General features: G+C 35.0%; 1 protein-coding gene across 13 annotated transcripts in view; it reads left to right on the top strand.

Annotated features, from left to right (window-relative positions):
- Ptp99A (Protein tyrosine phosphatase 99A) overlaps positions 1-19,277 on the top strand; it is an 874,937-nt gene that overhangs the window by 740,526 nt on the left and 115,134 nt on the right. For 2 of the 13 annotated variants that reach the window (XM_073962756.1, XM_073962749.1), the window contains exon 1: positions 11,189-11,881. The exons of 4 other annotated variants lie outside the window; for them this stretch is intronic. The gene's annotated coding sequence lies outside the window, so the exon portion shown is untranslated. Of the gene's footprint in view, positions 1-11,000; positions 12,311-19,277 lie in introns of those variants that run through there. 7 more of the 13 variants (XM_073962751.1, XM_073962757.1, XM_073962750.1 and 4 more) reach the window with 7 other exon arrangements.

The raw sequence follows: 19,277 nt of genomic DNA, 5'->3' as shown, positions 1-19,277 counted from the left end.
ACTCTAGAACGGATCTGCCGATTCGGTCCAAAATTTGGCCTTAGTAATATTTTGTCCAAACATAGTTTACGTTTGAAGATAAGCCATATCGGTCCACTCCTTCAGGTACCTCCCCCACAAAAGTTCAAAAATGTTCAGAAAAATTGTTCGTACGGTAACTCTTGAAGGGAGTAGCCGAATTGGTCTATAATTTACACATCCTAATATATCTACCAGATATAGATCAGGTTTAAATATGGACTATATTTGTCCACTCCATCCGGTACCTCCCACACAAAATTTCGGATAAGTTCACTTTAAGACCTACAATCGAATCACTTTCATTTTTGTTGAAGCAACTTGCATTCGCTGCCTCCATACTTCTTGAGAAAACATCCCGTAGGGTGTAAAAACCCCCTATGGCACCATATGTAGTGGCTGGAGATCCACTTCCATAATGGTCAATGTAGATCCATTCCTTTTAGTATCTCCTCCGCAAAACTTTTGATCTCTAAAAACCCCTAAATACATACGCTTTTTGGGAAAAAATGTTTCAATATATACAGGCTGAGGGTATATCTCTGTCGGCAAACCCGACTGATACTTTTTTACTTTTTTTTTTTCATTTTATGGCAATCGGTTAACCCCTGCCACCCGGGTGATCTTTGTTTCCATAGTAATCTGTATGGGGCCAAAGATGCATTTTCAAGAAAATTTTCTAAAAGCCGAATTTATGGCCGAATGGATGAAAATCCGAATCCTACAAAAAATATGTTGAAAGTCGGATAAGATTTCGATATAGCTATATAGGCACGAATATACCTAAAATCGGCTTATCGGAGATATATCAAAATCTGATCCGATTTTCACAATATTTTGCGGCCTTTAAAGAAATTTCGTAAAAATGCACCTTTGGCCCCATACAAATTACTATGCAAACAAAAATCGCACGATTGGGACGGGTTAACGTTAACCGATCGCCAAATATCATATATAAGATTCCAAGAGTTCCAAAAAAACTGGATCTGTCGAATATACATCAAATTAGAGGTCGTATTACTTTACAAAGTGACATCTGTTGGGCAATATTTATCTTCATTTCATCATCAAAAACGATTTTAACAAAAACAAGTAAGAAAAGCGTTAAGTTCGGTCGGGCCGAACTTTTTATACCCTCCACCACAAATTTCAGCCATTTCGGTGGATTAATGTGGCCACAACCTTCAAAATACCGAAATTCGGAAGGTACCGTTCTATGGGGGCTATATGATGGCGTGGACCTATACTTACAAATTTCTGGGGGAAAGTTTTATACGCCTAAAGAAGATTAAATACCAAATTTCAGCCATCTCGGTGTGATAATGAGGCTAAAACGTTCAAAATATCGAAAATCGGAAGATATTGTATTATGGGGGCTATATCAACACGTGGACCTATATAAACATTTTATGGTAGAAATGTTTCTTAGCCTCTAGAAACACAAAATACAAAGTTACAACCGATTCTTTGGTTAAGTGGGTCTAATACATTCAAAATATATTAAAATGACGCGTACTTTATAAGGGGCCTTATGTGGGGGCTATACCAAAGCGTGGACCTATATAACCCAACTTTGGTAGGAATGTTTTCTGGCCTCTGAAGACACAAAATACCAAATTACAACCAATTCTGTGGTCAAATGGGTCTAATACATTCAAAATATATTAAAATGACGCGTACTTTATATGGGGCCTTATATGGGGGCTATACCAAAACGTGGACCTATATAACCCAACTTTGGTAGGAATATTTTTTGGCCTCTGGAGACACAAACTACCAAATTACAACCAATTCGGTGGTAAAATGGGCCAAATATCTTAAAAATTCCTTAAAACGACGACGCGTCACGCGTCATTTTGTATGGGGGCTATACGAAAGCGTGGACCTACATAGCCCACTTTCAATACCAAAAGTCCTACGTAAATATAACATATTTTCCCAAAATTTCATCAACCTACGTCAATCCGTTCGGACGCTAGAGTGATTTCCACAGACGGACAGACGGACAGACGGACGGACATGGCTATATCGATGTAGAATTGCACGCTGATCAAGAATATATATACTTTGTGGGGTCTACAATGATTATTTCGAGTAGTTACAAACGTAGTGACAAACTTAATATACCCCCATCCTATGGTGGAGGGTATAAAAAGTATAATGCATTTTAATGAGAAGACAAAAGAAACACCATAAAAACACCAGATAAAAATACAAAGTTCCCACTGTAATATGAATTCTTTTCCTAACACACCCACTCACACAAACTAACCCAATCGTCACTTCTCCCATGTATGACATTCGAAACAGTCGACAAATTAAATCGCCAACTTTCGTTGTTTTCTTACCAAACTTCTCTGAAAGTCCATTGAATTGCCGTACACAATCAAAGGGATCGTTTGCTCCCCAATGACCCTTGTGATGTTCTAAAAGTGATTTATAAGCGGATAGCATTTCTGGGTCGAGCATTAAATTCCTTCACTAACAATAAAACGTCGATGTTTTTTGTGAGGAATTCTAAGCCATATGAGAAGTACATAAACGAATCTAAAACACCCACAGTAACGGCGACAACAGCAATGCCCCATGAAATGCCACATTTGACCAATATGCTTTTTGAGACAAAGCGCCATTACTTCAGTTGAAACTGCTGTTGTATTTCTTGAGAATCGTTTTGGTTTTATTGAATGAAATCCCTCAGCTGCCATTGAATTCATATTTGAAAAAAGCAAAAAAAATAAAACTAAATAAAACATCGAAAACATAAAACCGAGTATTTTACCAAAGCCAAAGGATGGTTGTTGTTATTATTATTGCGAAATCACACATGGATGTATGTACGTATGTATGTATGGGTACGTTAGAGGTCGTTGGTTTTTTACTATGGGGGAGGGTAAGCGTGTTTGGGGGCACATTAAGCGTAACATATTGTCATGGAAAACTAATTTAAGTCGAAACAAACTTATGTCTTTGGAAAATTGAGGTTTTCTTCTCGTGTTTTATTTTATTTGTTTTGTTTATGGCGCAATGTCCTTGGGGAGTAAATGGGCTTAATCATATTATGTTTCACAGAAGTAAGTTTTAAAAACACAATATGGATTTTACAAAGTTGTAATGCAATTTTTCTTTTTGTTGAGAGTTTAAATGTAAGACATGTTTTCGTCCTGCTATGTTCTAAAGGAAAGCTAGTTTTCTTTTTATATTTAAAGTCATTGAAAGGCGTGGAAGATAGCTTAGACTGTATCAACCAAAATATGCATTTGAAAATCAAATTTTTGTTTAACACTTGTTTCTATTTTATTGAAATTACTCAGGAAAAACCCAAAATTACCGTATAGCTCCCATATAAATGAACCCATAGATTTGCGGTTTTTATACCCCCAGACCTTAGGCTAACGAGGGTTTATGGGAAATGTTGGCAATTTTTTCATATTCCATTTACAAAAATATATATCATATTTTAAAGTTTTTGCCTTTTTAGGGGCGAAGGCCATTATTTGTGAGATTTAATTAATTTAATTAATCGAGCTTTTTTTATGACCTAAGGAGATTACATTGAAAAATTGATATCTAGCGAAGTCCTACACACACACACATCAACCACTATGCGACGATCGTTTCGTTAGCTGGTTAGGCTAACATCATCAGGCATATTAATGTGTTGTTGTTGCTAGACAATTTTCGCCATTTGGAGCTCCTATTTATACATCCAAGATTGCAAATTTTGCATTTGTGAAGTTCAAATTGCAGCTTTTTATTTCCAAAGACGACTCATTTGTCCCCCTTCTATTCCAGAAATCAATTTTTTCAATGTTACATTCATATTACAGTCGATAGCTTTTTTCCATCGTAGACTGTATATATGTCTTTCAAATCGAAAGATTTTTTAAGTGGATTGTGGTTTAGAACGCTAAGACGTCAGCAACATTGTCTGTTAGTTGGCGACGACCCAGGTTCGAATCCCAGCCGGGCTCAGCTGAATGTTTTATTTTAAAGTTTTTGCCTTTTTAGGGGCGAAGGCCATTATTTGTGAGATTTAATTAATTTAATTAATCGAGCTTTTTTTATGACCTAAGGAGATTACATTGAAAAATTGATATCTAGCGAAGTCCTACACACACACACATCAACCACTATGCGACGATCGTTTCGTTAGCTGGTTAGGCTAACATCATCAGGCATATTAATGTGTTGTTGTTGCTAGACAATTTTCGCCATTTGGAGCTCCTATTTATACATCCAAGATTGCAAATTTTGCATTTGTGAAGTTCAAATTGCAGCTTTTTATTTCCAAAGACGACTCATTTGTCCCCCTTCTATTCCAGAAATCAATTTTTTCAATGGCGAAAATTGTCTAGCAACAACAACACATTAATATGCCTGATGATGTTAGCCTAACCAGCTAACGAAACGATCGTCGCATAGTGGTTGATGTGTGTGTGTGTAGGACTTCGCTAGATATCAATTTTTCAATGTAATCTCCTTAGGTCATAAAAAAAGCTCGATTAATTAAATTAATTAAATCTCACAAATAATGGCCTTCGCCCCTAAAAAGGCAAAAACTTTAAAATAAAACATTCAGCTGAGCCCGGCTGGGATTCGAACCTGGGTCGTCGCCAACTAACAGACAATGTTGCTGACGTCTTAGCGTTCTAAACCACAATCCACTTAAAAAATCTTTCGATTTGAAAGACATATATACAGTCTACGATGGAAAAAAGCTATCGACTGTAATATGAATGTAACATTGAAAAAATTGATTTCTGGAATAGAAGGGGGACAAATGAGTCGTCTTTGGAAATAAAAAGCTGCAATTTGAACTTCACAAATGCAAAATTTGCAATCTTGGATGTATAAATAGGAGCTCCAAATGGCGAAAATTGTCTAGCAACAACAACACATTAATATGCCTGATGATGTTAGCCTAACCAGCTAACGAAACGATCGTCGCATAGTGGTTGATGTGTGTGTGTGTAGGACTTCGCTAGATATCAATTTTTCAATGTAATCTCCTTAGGTCATAAAAAAAGCTCGATTAATTAAATTAATTAAAATATATATCTTTTTTTCTTTTCGCGCTAGAAACAATTCCGTAGTACGAATCTTATTTTAAGCAAAATATTTTAGAAACGCTAATTATTTTAAAGAGCACAATTGTCACTAAAAAGTTATGAGGAAGTGACTTCAACGAGTAGATTGCAAAATATTTGTAAAATGTTATTCAGTATTCGCGGAATTTACAAGTAACAAGTTAAAACTACTTACATCACTACTTACTAAGTAATGAGTACGATGGCACAGATCGTGTGTGTGTTTTGTGTTCAACGCTCTCCGACGATTTCTGTATTTTGAGAACTTCTTCACCAAAGATTGCCAACATACATAGGCCCAAGTTTTCGTATAGCCCTCATATAACGGTACCTCTATATTGTAGATTTTTTGAGTAGTTTATCTACATTTGTAGACAGAACTGCCTGTAATTTTACATTTGACGTTTCCAGTGATAATAAAACTTCTACCCCAAAAATTGTCAACATACATAGGTCCATGTTATGGTATATTCCCCATATAATGGTACTTCCCGAATGTCGATATTTTGACCGAACTACTTCTAATTTAAAATTTAAGGTGTCTAGTGGTCACTAAACTTCTCCTCCAAAAATTGTCTACATAAGACCACACTTTTATATATACCCCATGTATCAGTATTTCATGGTTTTTAGCTAAAAAAATTAACCCAACTACCTGTAATTTCACATTTGAGATTCGCTGCGGTCACAAAATTTCTTCACTAAAATTGTCAATGCAGGTCCATGTTTTCGTATAGGCTCCATATAACGGTACCTCGCGATGTTCGGTATTTTGAGGATTTAAGCATCATTTTTTTACCCAAACTACCTGTAATTTTACATTTGAGGTTCTAAGTGGCACAACCATACTCGACCAAAATTTTTCAATAGACATACGTCCATGTTCTTGTATAGGCACCATATAACGATACATCCCGATTCTCGATATTTTGTGAGCTTTAGCAAAATTTTTTGTCTGAAATACCCGGAAATTGGCATTTGAGATTCCCTGTAGTCACAAAACTTCTCCACCAAAAATTGGCAACAACGGTCCACACTTTGATATAGCCCCCATATAACGGTACCTCCCGATTTTCCGTATTTTGAGGATTTTAGATACAATGTTTAATGTGACATTTGAGGTTCCTACAGGTTAAACCCCTTCTTCAACAAAAAAAAATCAGTACAGGATTTTCATGGATTCTCAATATACTCGTATACAACAAATATAAAAAAATCTAAATCTAGTTTTCTGGAAAAAAACAATACTTATTTGTAAAACAAGTAAGCAAAGGTTATAGTCGGACGGGACCGACCATGTGATACCCTACACCACTGTCCCTGGGAATTAGCTTTCAGCAAATCAAAATTCCTTTATGGAACAAATAAGCTTATTGTAAGAAATACTTTTTTTGGGTTCTGCCAACTTATCACATTAAGCTTGGGAAGGGAAGGGAACATTGTGAGTTTATTGAAGATCTATCGTCCAAAAAAAGTGCACTTGTACCATACATATTGTTTGGAAATGCACGTGATTTGGTGTATTTCGAAAATAGTTCATTGTGGATATATATTTTGATATCAAAAATATATTTTAACCGGTAAAAAACAACTAATAATGAGTAGAAATTCAAACAATTTGCATGCAAACAAATTTATGGCTAGGGTTCCACGTAATTTGCAATAATGCTGGGAATTTATCTATCATGGCAGAGACAAATTGTAGCATGGGAAGAAAATGTTGTATTCTACACGAAACCTATTATATATTATGCAGTAGGCCCGTTAGTAACCCAGGAGACACATTATTGTAATTTGCATCAGGGGAAAGGTCAGTAGTTCATTTTCCATATGTAGTCTACTTTGCTGGTACATGGAAGTAAAATATGGACCAAATTTTAAATTTGTATATTTTTCTTGCAAAAGTAATGGTTCATTTAACCCACTAGATAATATGAGATCATCATCCAAAATTGTAGGTATGTTATTCGACCTAAACTCTTATATCGTGCAAAATCTCGTGACTATTGATCTATAACTGCGAGCTTTAGCGTGCTTCTGATTACGCTACAAACAAATAACTGGATATATTAGAGGTAGTTTACACTATCTATCAATGTCATATGACACGAAATAAAAACATCCCATATCTACCCACGGAGGCAATGTGGAGACGTAATTTTATTATATTTTTGTTGGGGTGGACGCACAGAATAAATGGCGTAAGGAAAATTTCCAATATTCCACATATTAGTGAATATTTAACGATGGAAAATTTCATGTCATATGACATTTACATATAGTGTAAACTACCCCTTAGGCTGTAACTCTGTTACTTGAGCACGTAAATCAACATAATTGGCATCAATGGAAAGGTCAAGAAATTGCCTTCCTAATTTTGTTTACGTTGGCGGAGTATATCTTCCAGGAATACATATATAAGCTGTATATTAAAAATTTTTCACAATTTTCACAGACAAGTTGTGATCAATTTAACCCGCTAATATTATCTGATCACTATCCCAAATTGCAAGCTTCTTCTTTGTCATATACTCTTACCTTAGTTAAAATTTCGAGGCGATCGGACCATTTTTGCGACCTACAGAGCAGCTACAAAATCGGATAAAAATTATGTATTTGGTCCATTTCACTCGCTAAATATTTCACCATCATCACCAATAACAATAGGTGTCTATTCTGGTCTGAACCCGACCTCCATGACGATCGGTCCATAATTGCGGCCTGGAGTTTGATTACAATTTATAATGGACAGACGGACGGAAGGACGGACGGACGGAAGGACGAATGGACACACATCTCAAAATCGCTTTATCTCGTCGGGATATGAATTGGAGCCTACGACCGATATTTCGCGGTGTTACATGAATTTTAACCAAAACAAACTTATAATACCCTTTCCACATTGTGGTGTAGGGTATAAATAGTCAAGTTTGTGCATGTGGCGGAGTTAGATCTTCCTACAAATGGGATCTAATTTCCGCAATTTACCATACGAAAATAATTAACCATACAAAAGCGTCATTTTTTCTAAACATCTTACGAAAACACTTTACTATTTTATGCAACCCAGTTTTTCGATCATAAAGTCCCGCACTATGCAACTGTTTTAGATGTAATCGAGAAAAATAAATATTCTCAAAAAAAAACAAAATGAAAGTAAATGATTGAAGAAAAATGCAAAAATTATGTTTTGGTTTTCGAAGAATTTCAGTTGTAATTTGATTATTTCATTTGAAACATTTCACTTATAATTTGAGAAGTACAGTTGAATTTCGAACTATTTCATTTGCAATTAAAATTTGATTTTTTTAATTTATAATTTGTTTTTTTTTTTTCATTTCTAATTCGAAATTTTCCATTTGAAATTTGAATTTTTTAATTTGAAAATGGAATTATTACATTTTAAATTCGAATTATTACATTTGTAATTTGAATTATTCCATTTCCAACCAATGCAAATTGGTTTTTGAATTACAAATAAAATAAAATTACAAATAGAATAATTCGAATTTCAAATGTAATAATTCGAACTAAAAATGAAATAACTCAAATTATAAATGAAATTATAAGAATTTCAATTAAAATTCTCTAATAACTCTAATAAAAAATTCGAAATTCAATTGGAATCCTACAACTACAAGTGAAATGTTTCGAATTATAACTGAAATTCTTAGAATTAGATGTAAAAGTTGTGTAGTATTTCGTGAAACGAAATCATTAACAAATTGCACCGTGGTACAATGGTATGCACACCCGCCTTGCACGCTAAAGGTCGTGGGTTCGATTACCAGGCCAAACAACATCAAATTTTCAACGGTGGCAAAATACCCCTCAGTGATGTTGGCGACATTTCCTGAGTATTTCAGCCTTGTAAAACTTCTCTACAAGTGATGTCTTAGGACACGCCGTTCGGACTCGGCAATAAACAGTAGGTCCCATATCATTGAGCTAATATGAATCGGGGTGCACTCATTGATATGAGAGAAGTCTCCCTTGTCCCATCTGGGATGTTTGTGGAACAATTATATATATATATATTATATAAAGAAAAAATATGTCAACAATTCAACTATAGTAGACTCCTGCAGATTCTGGAACATCGCAATTATACAATATCTTTTCAGTCATAACACTGCACAGTGGTGGCACTTACATGGGAAGGTGTGACAAAAATACTTCTAGATAATATATCGAACTGAAATTTTAATCAATGGGTCCTCGTGGCCTTAATACACTCTAACAAAAATATTGGGGTCCCAGGTCCCGGTTTTTGCGTGGTTCCCATATAACGAATCATGCTGAATTGTTATACTTTACTGTTACGGACACACTAGGTGTTCTTATAGCATAGTAAAACTCCTCGAGAAAAATTGTCAATATTGGTCCATGATATGCTATACTCCTTACAGGATTTCTATCTCTATTTAATGTATATTACATATATTAACCAAATTTTCAAACAGAATAGACTTTAATAGTGAACTCAGAGTTTAGACCATCATCTTATAAAGAAATGTGATATCGGTCCACTTTTGGCCACAGCCTCCATATAGGGTTGCCCAATGAACGGAAACAAACAAAACGATTCCTATACCAATCAAACAAAGTCACAAACTTTTCAGCTTGTCTGAATCTTTTCATTCTCACAACCAAAACAAAAACACAAACTTTTCAATATAAAAAGATGGAAACCGTACGATTGCAAATGATTTTATTTTTTTCACGAGTTTTCAGTTCGGCTCCAAGTTGCCCTGATAAAAGAAATCACTAATAGCACAAAAAAACATTTTATTGAACATACACATACGAAAAGGAAATAAAATTACTTAAAAATATTCAAAAAAATATAAATTCAGCACTTAAAAACCTAGTTAAACTTTTGGTCCTAACTACCAAAACCGCAAATTTCCGCAAAAAGTCTAAACTGTTTTGAAATCTACAGACACTTGGCTTCAATTTAAGGAAATCCATACATCTATATTAAATATTGCCGTTTTACCCAATATTTTAACCAAAATATTTGGCAACCCTTGCAATTTAGAGGAATTGTTATAAAAATAACTCTATATAACTATTTTTTCTCATGCCGTTTTTTTTTATAAAATTGGTCATGTTTATAAGGATTTTTCTCCTAAAGAGCCGCGAAAAATGGAAAACAAAGTTAAGATTCGAAAAATTTAGAATTTTTGGAAGAGATTCGCATCTTTAAAATGATGTCATGAATTTTTTGATTTTTGTCGTTGGGGCACCAATGTGCACTGTTGAGAAAAATGTAATAATTAATAAAATAATATTATTATTTATATTTACTTTATTACTTAATATAATAAAATTAAATACAATTATCTTCTCAATTTGAAATAGCTCGTTTTTTATAATAGCGATGCTCCTTTACGTGCAAGAATCTTCAAGTTTTACCACATTTTACTGGAAAAGGGTTCCTTTATTTCTGACACCATTTAATTCATAGGGGAACAGTCTACAACTTTGACTACTTTTGCCGGTTTTACCATTTTCAAAAGTAAAGGAACAGACCAAATTATAGTCTTTTTTAACTGTTTAATATCTTCCGTCCCAAAATTTTGACATAAAATATACGTCGTCATCATAGTTTGTATTGTATAATTTAATATTAATCAAAGTTTAACCAAATTGATTTAATAAATTAAAAAAAGTTAGTTGTAGTCCGTTGTTCGATCAAATGCTACAATAATTTATACTCTAAATTTTAAAGTTCCCTAAAATTTAAATGAATATCTCAAAAAAATCCACAATTTGAAATTTGTATCTTTTGGATACAATTTACAGCGCGTGTTTATGTTTACTGAACACATCTTCACGTGTTATCGTTCGTTACTTTTTACAGTGAAATTCTTTGTTGTCATTTATACAGTTCCACAGTAGATGAGACATTGTGAAGAACAGCCAAAGAAAGCAAATGAGCGAAAAACAAATCCCGATAAGAAGAGAAGCAAAGTAACAAAACAAAAAAATAAAATTTATTTCAATACTAATGTAACTCAACTCTCTGTGTACAAGGCACACAGATACTCAGCAATTCGCCGTGACAGGTTTTAGTTGTCATTTAAAGGTTCAGTTGTGGAAAGGCAAAGTCTGAAGATAAAGAGCAACACAAGGTAGGTAGGTAGGTAAACGGACAGACAGAACACACTTGCCTTGTGTTCTAATGGCTGGCTGCTGGCTATATGTAAAAATACAACACTGTGTACCAACACACCGCACCGCAGCAGCCCAGCTAGCCCGAAAATCTGACAAACAACAACAATACAAACTCGTACAACAAAGAGGAAGAAGAAGCAGCACAAGCAGATGAGAATCAACTTCAAAAATAAATTCGCTGCAATAGTCCACAAAGCAACACACACCGTTAAAAACATATACGGCAGGGAGTGTAAAACAGAGAGAGCGAGTGAAAAACCCCGAGAAAAGAGTAAAAATAAAATATCTGACACAAAGCAATGGACGAAAGACAAAAAAAGTATCGAATCGATTCGAAATAAGTCAGAAGTAGTGGCAATTTATGACAGAAATAAACGAAAAATTCTGAAATTTATTCAAATAAAAATTAAGTGGAGTGAAACGCAACGATTCTGTCAATACTTTTCTAAACGGGACCAGTGAAAATTACATCAAGAAAACCTCCGATTGTAAAGTGGAAAAATTTTGTGAAAAATTTATGCTGTGCATTTTCAATTAAAGGAAACCAAAAGATGAAATAAAATGATGAGAAGGGATACCTAAAAACAGAAAATGTATGCTCAAAGTGAAAAGAAAAGTGTACGGAAAAAGAAAATCGTACAGTGAAAAGTGTTAATCTTTGTGGAGGAAAACACAAAAAAAGTGGAAAAATTATGTTGCAAATCGAAATTAAATGATTTAATTGTGACCAAAAGAAAAAAATTGAGGCAGTGCCGCATTTTTAAGTATCTGTTCGTGAATTCGTTTTTGTGTAGCTCCTTGTTTTTCCTTCGGTCTTTCGTTTATCATCGTTACGGAACACCATATACTGTTGGCTGCTGCTGTTTATGCTGTATGTTGTTGTTGTTGCTGTATCTGCAGAACTTGCAACAAATCAATAAAACCAAAACTAGCACAAAACTGCTGTCATCAACTAAAATGCCATAAAGATGCCGTAGCAAATATTGTTTAAAATTTTGTGTAAAATATCCAGGATTAACCAGGTTGGCCGGTTTTGGTCCTTTTTGTTTGGGATAAATTGGTTTAGTCTCACTGCTCTAACGCGCAAAAAGTGGTTGTTTAATGTGTCATTGCCTTTTCAGTGTTTCCCTATAGCCATCTCTTTCTGCCACTCTATTGAAACAAACCCCTAATAAAAGCGGCAGCATAGTTTGCTGTTTAACTGTTGTCGTTGTTGTTGCTTCAAGTGTTTACATCTGGTTTTCCCAAAAAAAATACTGTAAAAAGATACAAATGTTTATGAAATTGTTTAAATTTGGAAGCCTAGTTTTATCCAAAAAAATAAAACTGTTTACAGCTTGAAGATATTAACAACAACAAGTAAAGGTTTTAGGTATAGAGAGTTAATAATTTGTAAAATGTATCCCATGGAAATAATGTTTGTGTTCTGTGAAATTTGATCTTTGTTCCATTCAATATCGTTTTTTTTTCATTTGCTTTTGTTGAATTGTAATTTAATTACCCCGGTCCAATGCTGATGATGATTCATATACGACAATTGACCCCCATGCATCCATCCATCAGCTTGTTAGCCAATCAAGCTGGCAGCAGCATAACAGCAATACGAGTACAAGTTGAAAGTGCAATTCACACAGTTTCCAAGTGAAAAATTACAAAAGTCCCCCGCCCTTTTCTCCACAACCGGTTCCATAATAGCTCACTTGTGTTTTGTTCTCCTTTTGTGTTTTGATGTTTGCTTTTGCCACCCAAATTTGCTGCTTTATACACATGTCTTTTGTTGTTGTTGTTATTTTTATCCATCTCCTTTTAGGTTACATATTCTGTATATGTTTTTAATATATCCCATCATTTTATTTTCCTTATCCTTGCAAGTACATTTTGAGTATTGAAATATTTTCAAAATTAGTTATTGAAATAAGTTCACGACGTTTAAAAAAGAGAATAAAAGATTAAAATAAGTCGGGTGGTGTTAAATATTGACATTTTGGTAATATCCTTCCAGAACCAAGTCGCGTGCCATCAAGCCCCGTTGCTTTATTTTCATTCAAATTTGGGGGAATGAATTTGTATACACTTTTTTATACCCATTCGATGCGCCATTCGAGGCCTATTGAGATCTTCAATAGGATAGAAAATAGAATATCAGAAATTCAAAACCATTGATCACTTACAGGAAATGTTTTAATTAAAAATTTAAATAACGGTGTGTTATATTATAATTGTTCCACAAACATCCCATAAGAGACAAGGGAGACTTCTCTCATATCAATGAGTGCACCCCGATTCATATTAGCTCAATGATATGGGACCTACAGTTTATCGCCGAGTCCGAACGGCGTGTCTAAGACACCACTTTTGTAGAGAAGTTGTACATGGCTGAAATACTCAGGAAATGTCGCCAGCATTACTGAGGGTATTTTGCCACCGTTGAAAAGTGTTTTGGTGTTGCCTGACCGGGGAATCAAACCCACGGCCTAATGCGTGCAACGCGGGTGTGCATGCCATTGCACAACGGTGGCAACGGTGTGTTATATTACTATTGTAAAATATATCTCACGATTACGTTAACACAATTGCAAAATTATTTGAAAACCAGTAAGGAAAGGATCAAAGTCGGGCGTGGCCGACTATATGATACCCTACACCACTACGATTTCAATACAATTGGCCGAAATTTTTTCAATACCGAATTCAGACATACATTCCAAATTTCATCTAAATCGGACTTATATAGCGTGTTTGATGCAGCAAATACGTGAAATCGGCCGAAAATATATGTGGGAGCTATATTCAAATCTGAACCGATTTGGACAACATTTGGCACATTTATTTCTACAACTAATTTAGTCACACATTCCCAATTTCATCAAAAGCGTGTTTGGGGCAGCAAAAACCTTAAATCGGCCGAAAATATATATATATATATATATATAAGAGCTATATACAAATTTGAACCGTTTTCAAAATACTTTATAGACAAATTTTTTCACACATTACAAATTTCATTGAAATTGGGCATACATAACGTGTTCGGTGCATCATATACTTGAAATCGGCCGGAGCTATATACAAATCTGAACTGCTTTCAATATAATTTAACAATTTTTCGCGGTAAGAAAGACAAAGTCCATGATTTGTATATAGTCCGAATTCATGGCGAGGGGATTTTCGACTATAACTTGAGACGTTCATATGGGCTGCTCGAATACTGGCTACTCAGCCGAATTCCATTTTCTTCATATTATTTATATAGGGGGATTTTCCGAATGTTATGACCTATTGCGTTTTTCGAAGTCTCTAATACATGTGGATCTTTGCCAATATATTTGATAGGGATATTTATATAAATTTGCCAAATTTCAAGTAACTCGTTAGAAAAAATGTGCCTACAATCTTTTAATAAGTAACCCCCTATGTAGGGTTATAAAATAGTGTCTTATACGAATATTTGGGGCAGATTTTCATCAAATTCGACAGGAACGGTCATACGGGGAGGTGGAGGTTCATACCGACATCTATGTCAACAATTAATGGTACGGCCCAAGAAAAAAGTTCTACTGTTGTAATAAGAACTGTAAAAACTGTCTGAAAAAAGACATCAACAATTTATCCGCAAAAAGGTCTCAAAACCTCTCTTCGCGAGTTACTTTGTACTAGCCATTTTAGTTGTAGGCTTTGGCGTAATTATCTCAGGAAGTATGAAGCTGAATTTTGGTGGAAAAAGTAACGTCCTAAAAGTCCCTATCGAACCACGAGTGACAACGAAGTTATTCTGGGTCAAAGGTCATTTTTTGGAGGTCTTATTCTTTTTTTCTCAAAAATGGTAAGAACTACACTGTGCGACACGAAAAAAGTTAACCACATTCTGACGCCGCAGCGTGATAGAAGACGAAAAATAAGAAGACACGTGTCTCGGCGTTTTTCCCTGTTACTTCGAATTTCGCGGTTATGGGTCCCCAAAGACCTGAGGCCTTGATGTCAAAAAGGACCATTTTGTCAGGCTCATATCTTCTAAACCGCTAAGAATTTTGGTTTACTCGTGGAGGCAAAGTTGTAGCCGTCATCTTAAAGAATAATAATTGTGAAGACATAAAATCCATTCAACCTTATCTTCAAGGTCAAAATCGTTAAGGTCAAGTTTCCGTTATAATTTTATCTCAGATTTTGGCCTACGGATATCAAACCGATCAAAATTGAATCAAACAACCAACTACAAAAATGTACCTGAGATCTCAATAAACAACTTTCTAGAACATACGAACCCTGTAGAAATGGTTCTTAAAGGTCAAAATAGCAAAACAAGTGCAATTTTAATTTTCTTTTATCGGTTTCTGCTCCATAGAAATTAAACCATTCAAAATTCAAGAAAACATTCAACCACAATAATGTAGCGAATATATCAGTATACAACTTTGTGGAACATCAGAGTCCACTACGAACTGTTCTTAAAGGTCAAAATAGCAAAAAACTTTAGAAAATATTCGATTTTTATACTTTTTTCTCCGATTCTGGTCCATAGATACCGAACCGTTCAAAATTCAAGAATACAAGCAACTACCTTAGATCTCAGTTAACAACTTTCTAGAACATATGAACATTCTAGGAGAGGCCCTTTAAGCTCAAAATTCGATTAGTTTTACTCATTCTTTCCTGGTCAGGTCGGTAAATAACAAACCTTTCAAATTTTCTAGAGTGTTGAACAGTTTGTTATTTCCAGACCTGAGCATTAACCATAATATAATTGTTAGTGAATTTTGAACAAGAAGGACCGTTCCTAGAATGTTCATATCTTCTTGAAAGTTGTTAACTGAGATCTTAGGTACATTTTTGTAGTTGCTTGTATTCTTGAATTTTGAACGGTTCGGTATCTATGGACCAGAATCGGAGAAAAAAGTATAAAAATCGAATATTTTTGCTATTTTGACCTTTAAGAACAGTTCGAAGTGGACTCTGATGTTCCAAAAAGTTGTATACTGAAATATTTGCTACATTATTGTGGTTGAATGTTTTCTTGAATTTTGAATGGTTTAATTTCTATGGAGCAGAAACCGATAAAAGAAAATAAAAATTGCACTTGTTTTGCTATTTGGCCTTTAAGAACCATTTCTACAGGGTTCGTATGTTCTAGAAAGTTGTTTATTGAGATCTCAGGTACATTTTTGTAGTTGGTTGTTTGATTCAATTTTGATCGGTTTGATATCTGTAGGCCAAAATCTGAGAAAAAATTATAACGGAAACTTGACTTTAACGATTTTGACCTTGAAGATAAGGTTGAATGGATTTTATGTCTTCACAATTATTATTTTTTAAGATGAGGGCTACAACTTTACCTCCACGAGTAAATCAAAAATCTTAGCGGTTTAGAAGATATGAGCCTGACAAAATGGTCCTTTTTGACATCAAGGCCTCAGGTCTTTGGGGACCCATAACCGCGAAATTCGAAGTAACAGGGAAAAACGCCGAGACACGGGTCTTCTTATTTTTCGTCTTCTATCACGCTGCGGTGTCAGAATATGGTTAATTTTCCATGACACAAAAAATTACACACAGTGCTATCAGAAATTGTTAAAGTATAAGTTGTACAAATTGTCTACAACAATGATCTTTACGGCTTTACAATAGGAGCCACAATTCTTTAGATATCAAATTACATAATGTGGCGAACCGGTTAAAATAAAAACCCCATGTGCTAGGTATTCCCATAAGCTGTCAAACGATACCCACTTTGCACTTCGGTTCATTAGAACCGGATCTAACCCGGTTTTAAATCTGGCCTATCGGGCGAACCGGATCCAGCGCCCAAGAGAACTATTTATTTCCTTAATCAGCGCAACAAATCCTCCCTTTTGAGATAGTCTTCGTTGGGGTCGTTTCCGCTGGACTTTCGATTACATATGTGGGTTAAATGGTCTATTTTTGAACACAATTATTCTAAAGTGGAATAACTCTACTAAACGGGCTCCGATTTTGTTGGATTTTTTTTTTACTTTTTTGGGTGGAGCGAAAATAACCGGTTACTCCGGCTAGTTTCACCTGAATATGTGCGTTTTTCTCTTATAAGTGCATATAAATGATGTATTTTTTAGAACCGCTATATATCGAGAATGATTCCCTCTAGGAAAAAAATTATAAAGACCAAACTTGTAGAGATTTTTTCTGTCCATTTTGAAGAAAAATTCCGAAAAACTAAAAAAATCCCTAAATGTTGACTTTGACCCCGAATAACTGTTTTTGCACACATGGGATTTATTGGGACTTTTATGACATTACTTCTAATAGCAAACCCTAGCTCTCCACCAAAATTCAGCTTTGTGGGAATTTTTGCTATTTCAATGTCAATTTCTACTGGACTATTATAGTCATTTACCGTCTGGACTTGTCGGACTCCGTATCAGCTCTTTCAATATTTTTCCGTAAAATGTTGCGAAAGGTAGCTCTCGAAGGAAGCAATCGCTTTGATCCAAATTGTGCATATAGTATAATTCCTTCCAGATACAGATCGGAATCGAATATGGTCTGATTGATACAGACTCCAAGAACAAAATACGGAACCAACTAAAATTACAAATCCTCAAGATAACTCTCGCAGAGAGTTTCTAATTGATACAAACTTTGCACATGGTATTATTTCATCCAAGCATGTATCAGGTGGAATATGGACTATAGCGCGCACGTCGTTCGGGTACCTCCCACACAACATATGAAAAAGTGCGGTTTAACAGCTCGTCTCGGATCGGTTTGAATTTTTGTCCAAAAAGTTCTTCTTGGGCTCCCTGTTACTAGGGCGCATTTTTTTTATCGGGCGCAAGTCCAAACTTCCTGGGATAATGATCAAAAATCTCCAAAAAGCCTGCCGGCACCAACTCGCTTGAAGGGAGAAACCGATTTGGTCGAATATTGAATACATCGGCCACTCTTTCGGGTACCTCCAACACAAAGTTTGGAAAGAGTGCAGTTTAAGGACTCGTATGGAGGTAAATCCATACTCCCTTAGAAATTGGCCCAAAAACCTCAAAAACCCTTATAGTTTTCTGACGTCTAAGTATTGCGTTTTCTTCTTTTCTTTAGGTCCGAGGTCTGTCGGAACAGCTGACTGGTACTTTCTCTCGGAATTCCTATACTTTATCATGCCCGTCTATAGATTTTAAGTTCAAGTTCCAGTGTGTCCAAAAATGTTCAACATATTTATATAGAGCGTTGACGTTGCATGTTACCAGAGCCGACTATAAGTTTGGATACGATAATTTGTACGCCGACGATAATTTTTAATATCTTCTTCAACAATTTTCAATTGTTTGGAAATTTTGGAAATAATGCAGTTTATGGACTAGTCTGGAATAGTTTTCACATTTTTGGCAACATGTTGCGTATGCGGCCCTAGGTACAAATTTTTCGGGGGCAATTCCATACTTCCGTAGAAATTGACCCAACAACTCAGAAGTATTGCGTTTACTTCATTTATTTTTAAGTCCGAGGCTGACTGATACTTTCATTCTTGTATTTATACAACTTCGTTTCCCCGTATTTTATTTTGATGACAAACCTTGACCTACGGTATCTCTTTCATTGGCATTGCTTATTACAACAATAAACAAAATGACGATGAACGACGACTTCCATATTTTTTCCTTTTTTAGAAATTCTAATTATTCTTTTTCAAAATATTGAAAAATATTCCATATTACTCTTTTTATACTCTCCACCATAGTATGAACTAGGGTTTCGGAGTCGAGGTATTTTTGGCTCGACTCCGACTCCGACTCCAGACGAGTTTTTTTTCACGACTCCGACTCCGACTCCGACTCCGGCTCGACTCCGAGAGTAAAATCTTATACCACTAAAAATGAATAAAATGTGCACACATTTTTAACTTTTTCCTATATTTTGGCCTATATAGGCTAATGTGTTAGTTTTTCCTTACAATTCATTATAAAAGACATTCGTTCGAATACATTCGAACATATCAATATTGTTTCTGCCGAATCTTAC

This window comes from Musca autumnalis, unplaced genomic scaffold (assembly GCF_047663935.1).
Source record: "Musca autumnalis isolate F117 unplaced genomic scaffold, ASM4766393v1 scaffold_1, whole genome shotgun sequence".
Classification (NCBI taxonomy): domain Eukaryota; kingdom Metazoa; phylum Arthropoda; class Insecta; order Diptera; family Muscidae; genus Musca; species Musca autumnalis.
Note: the sequence above shows the minus strand (reverse complement) of the source record. Positions and strands in the feature narration are given on the sequence as shown.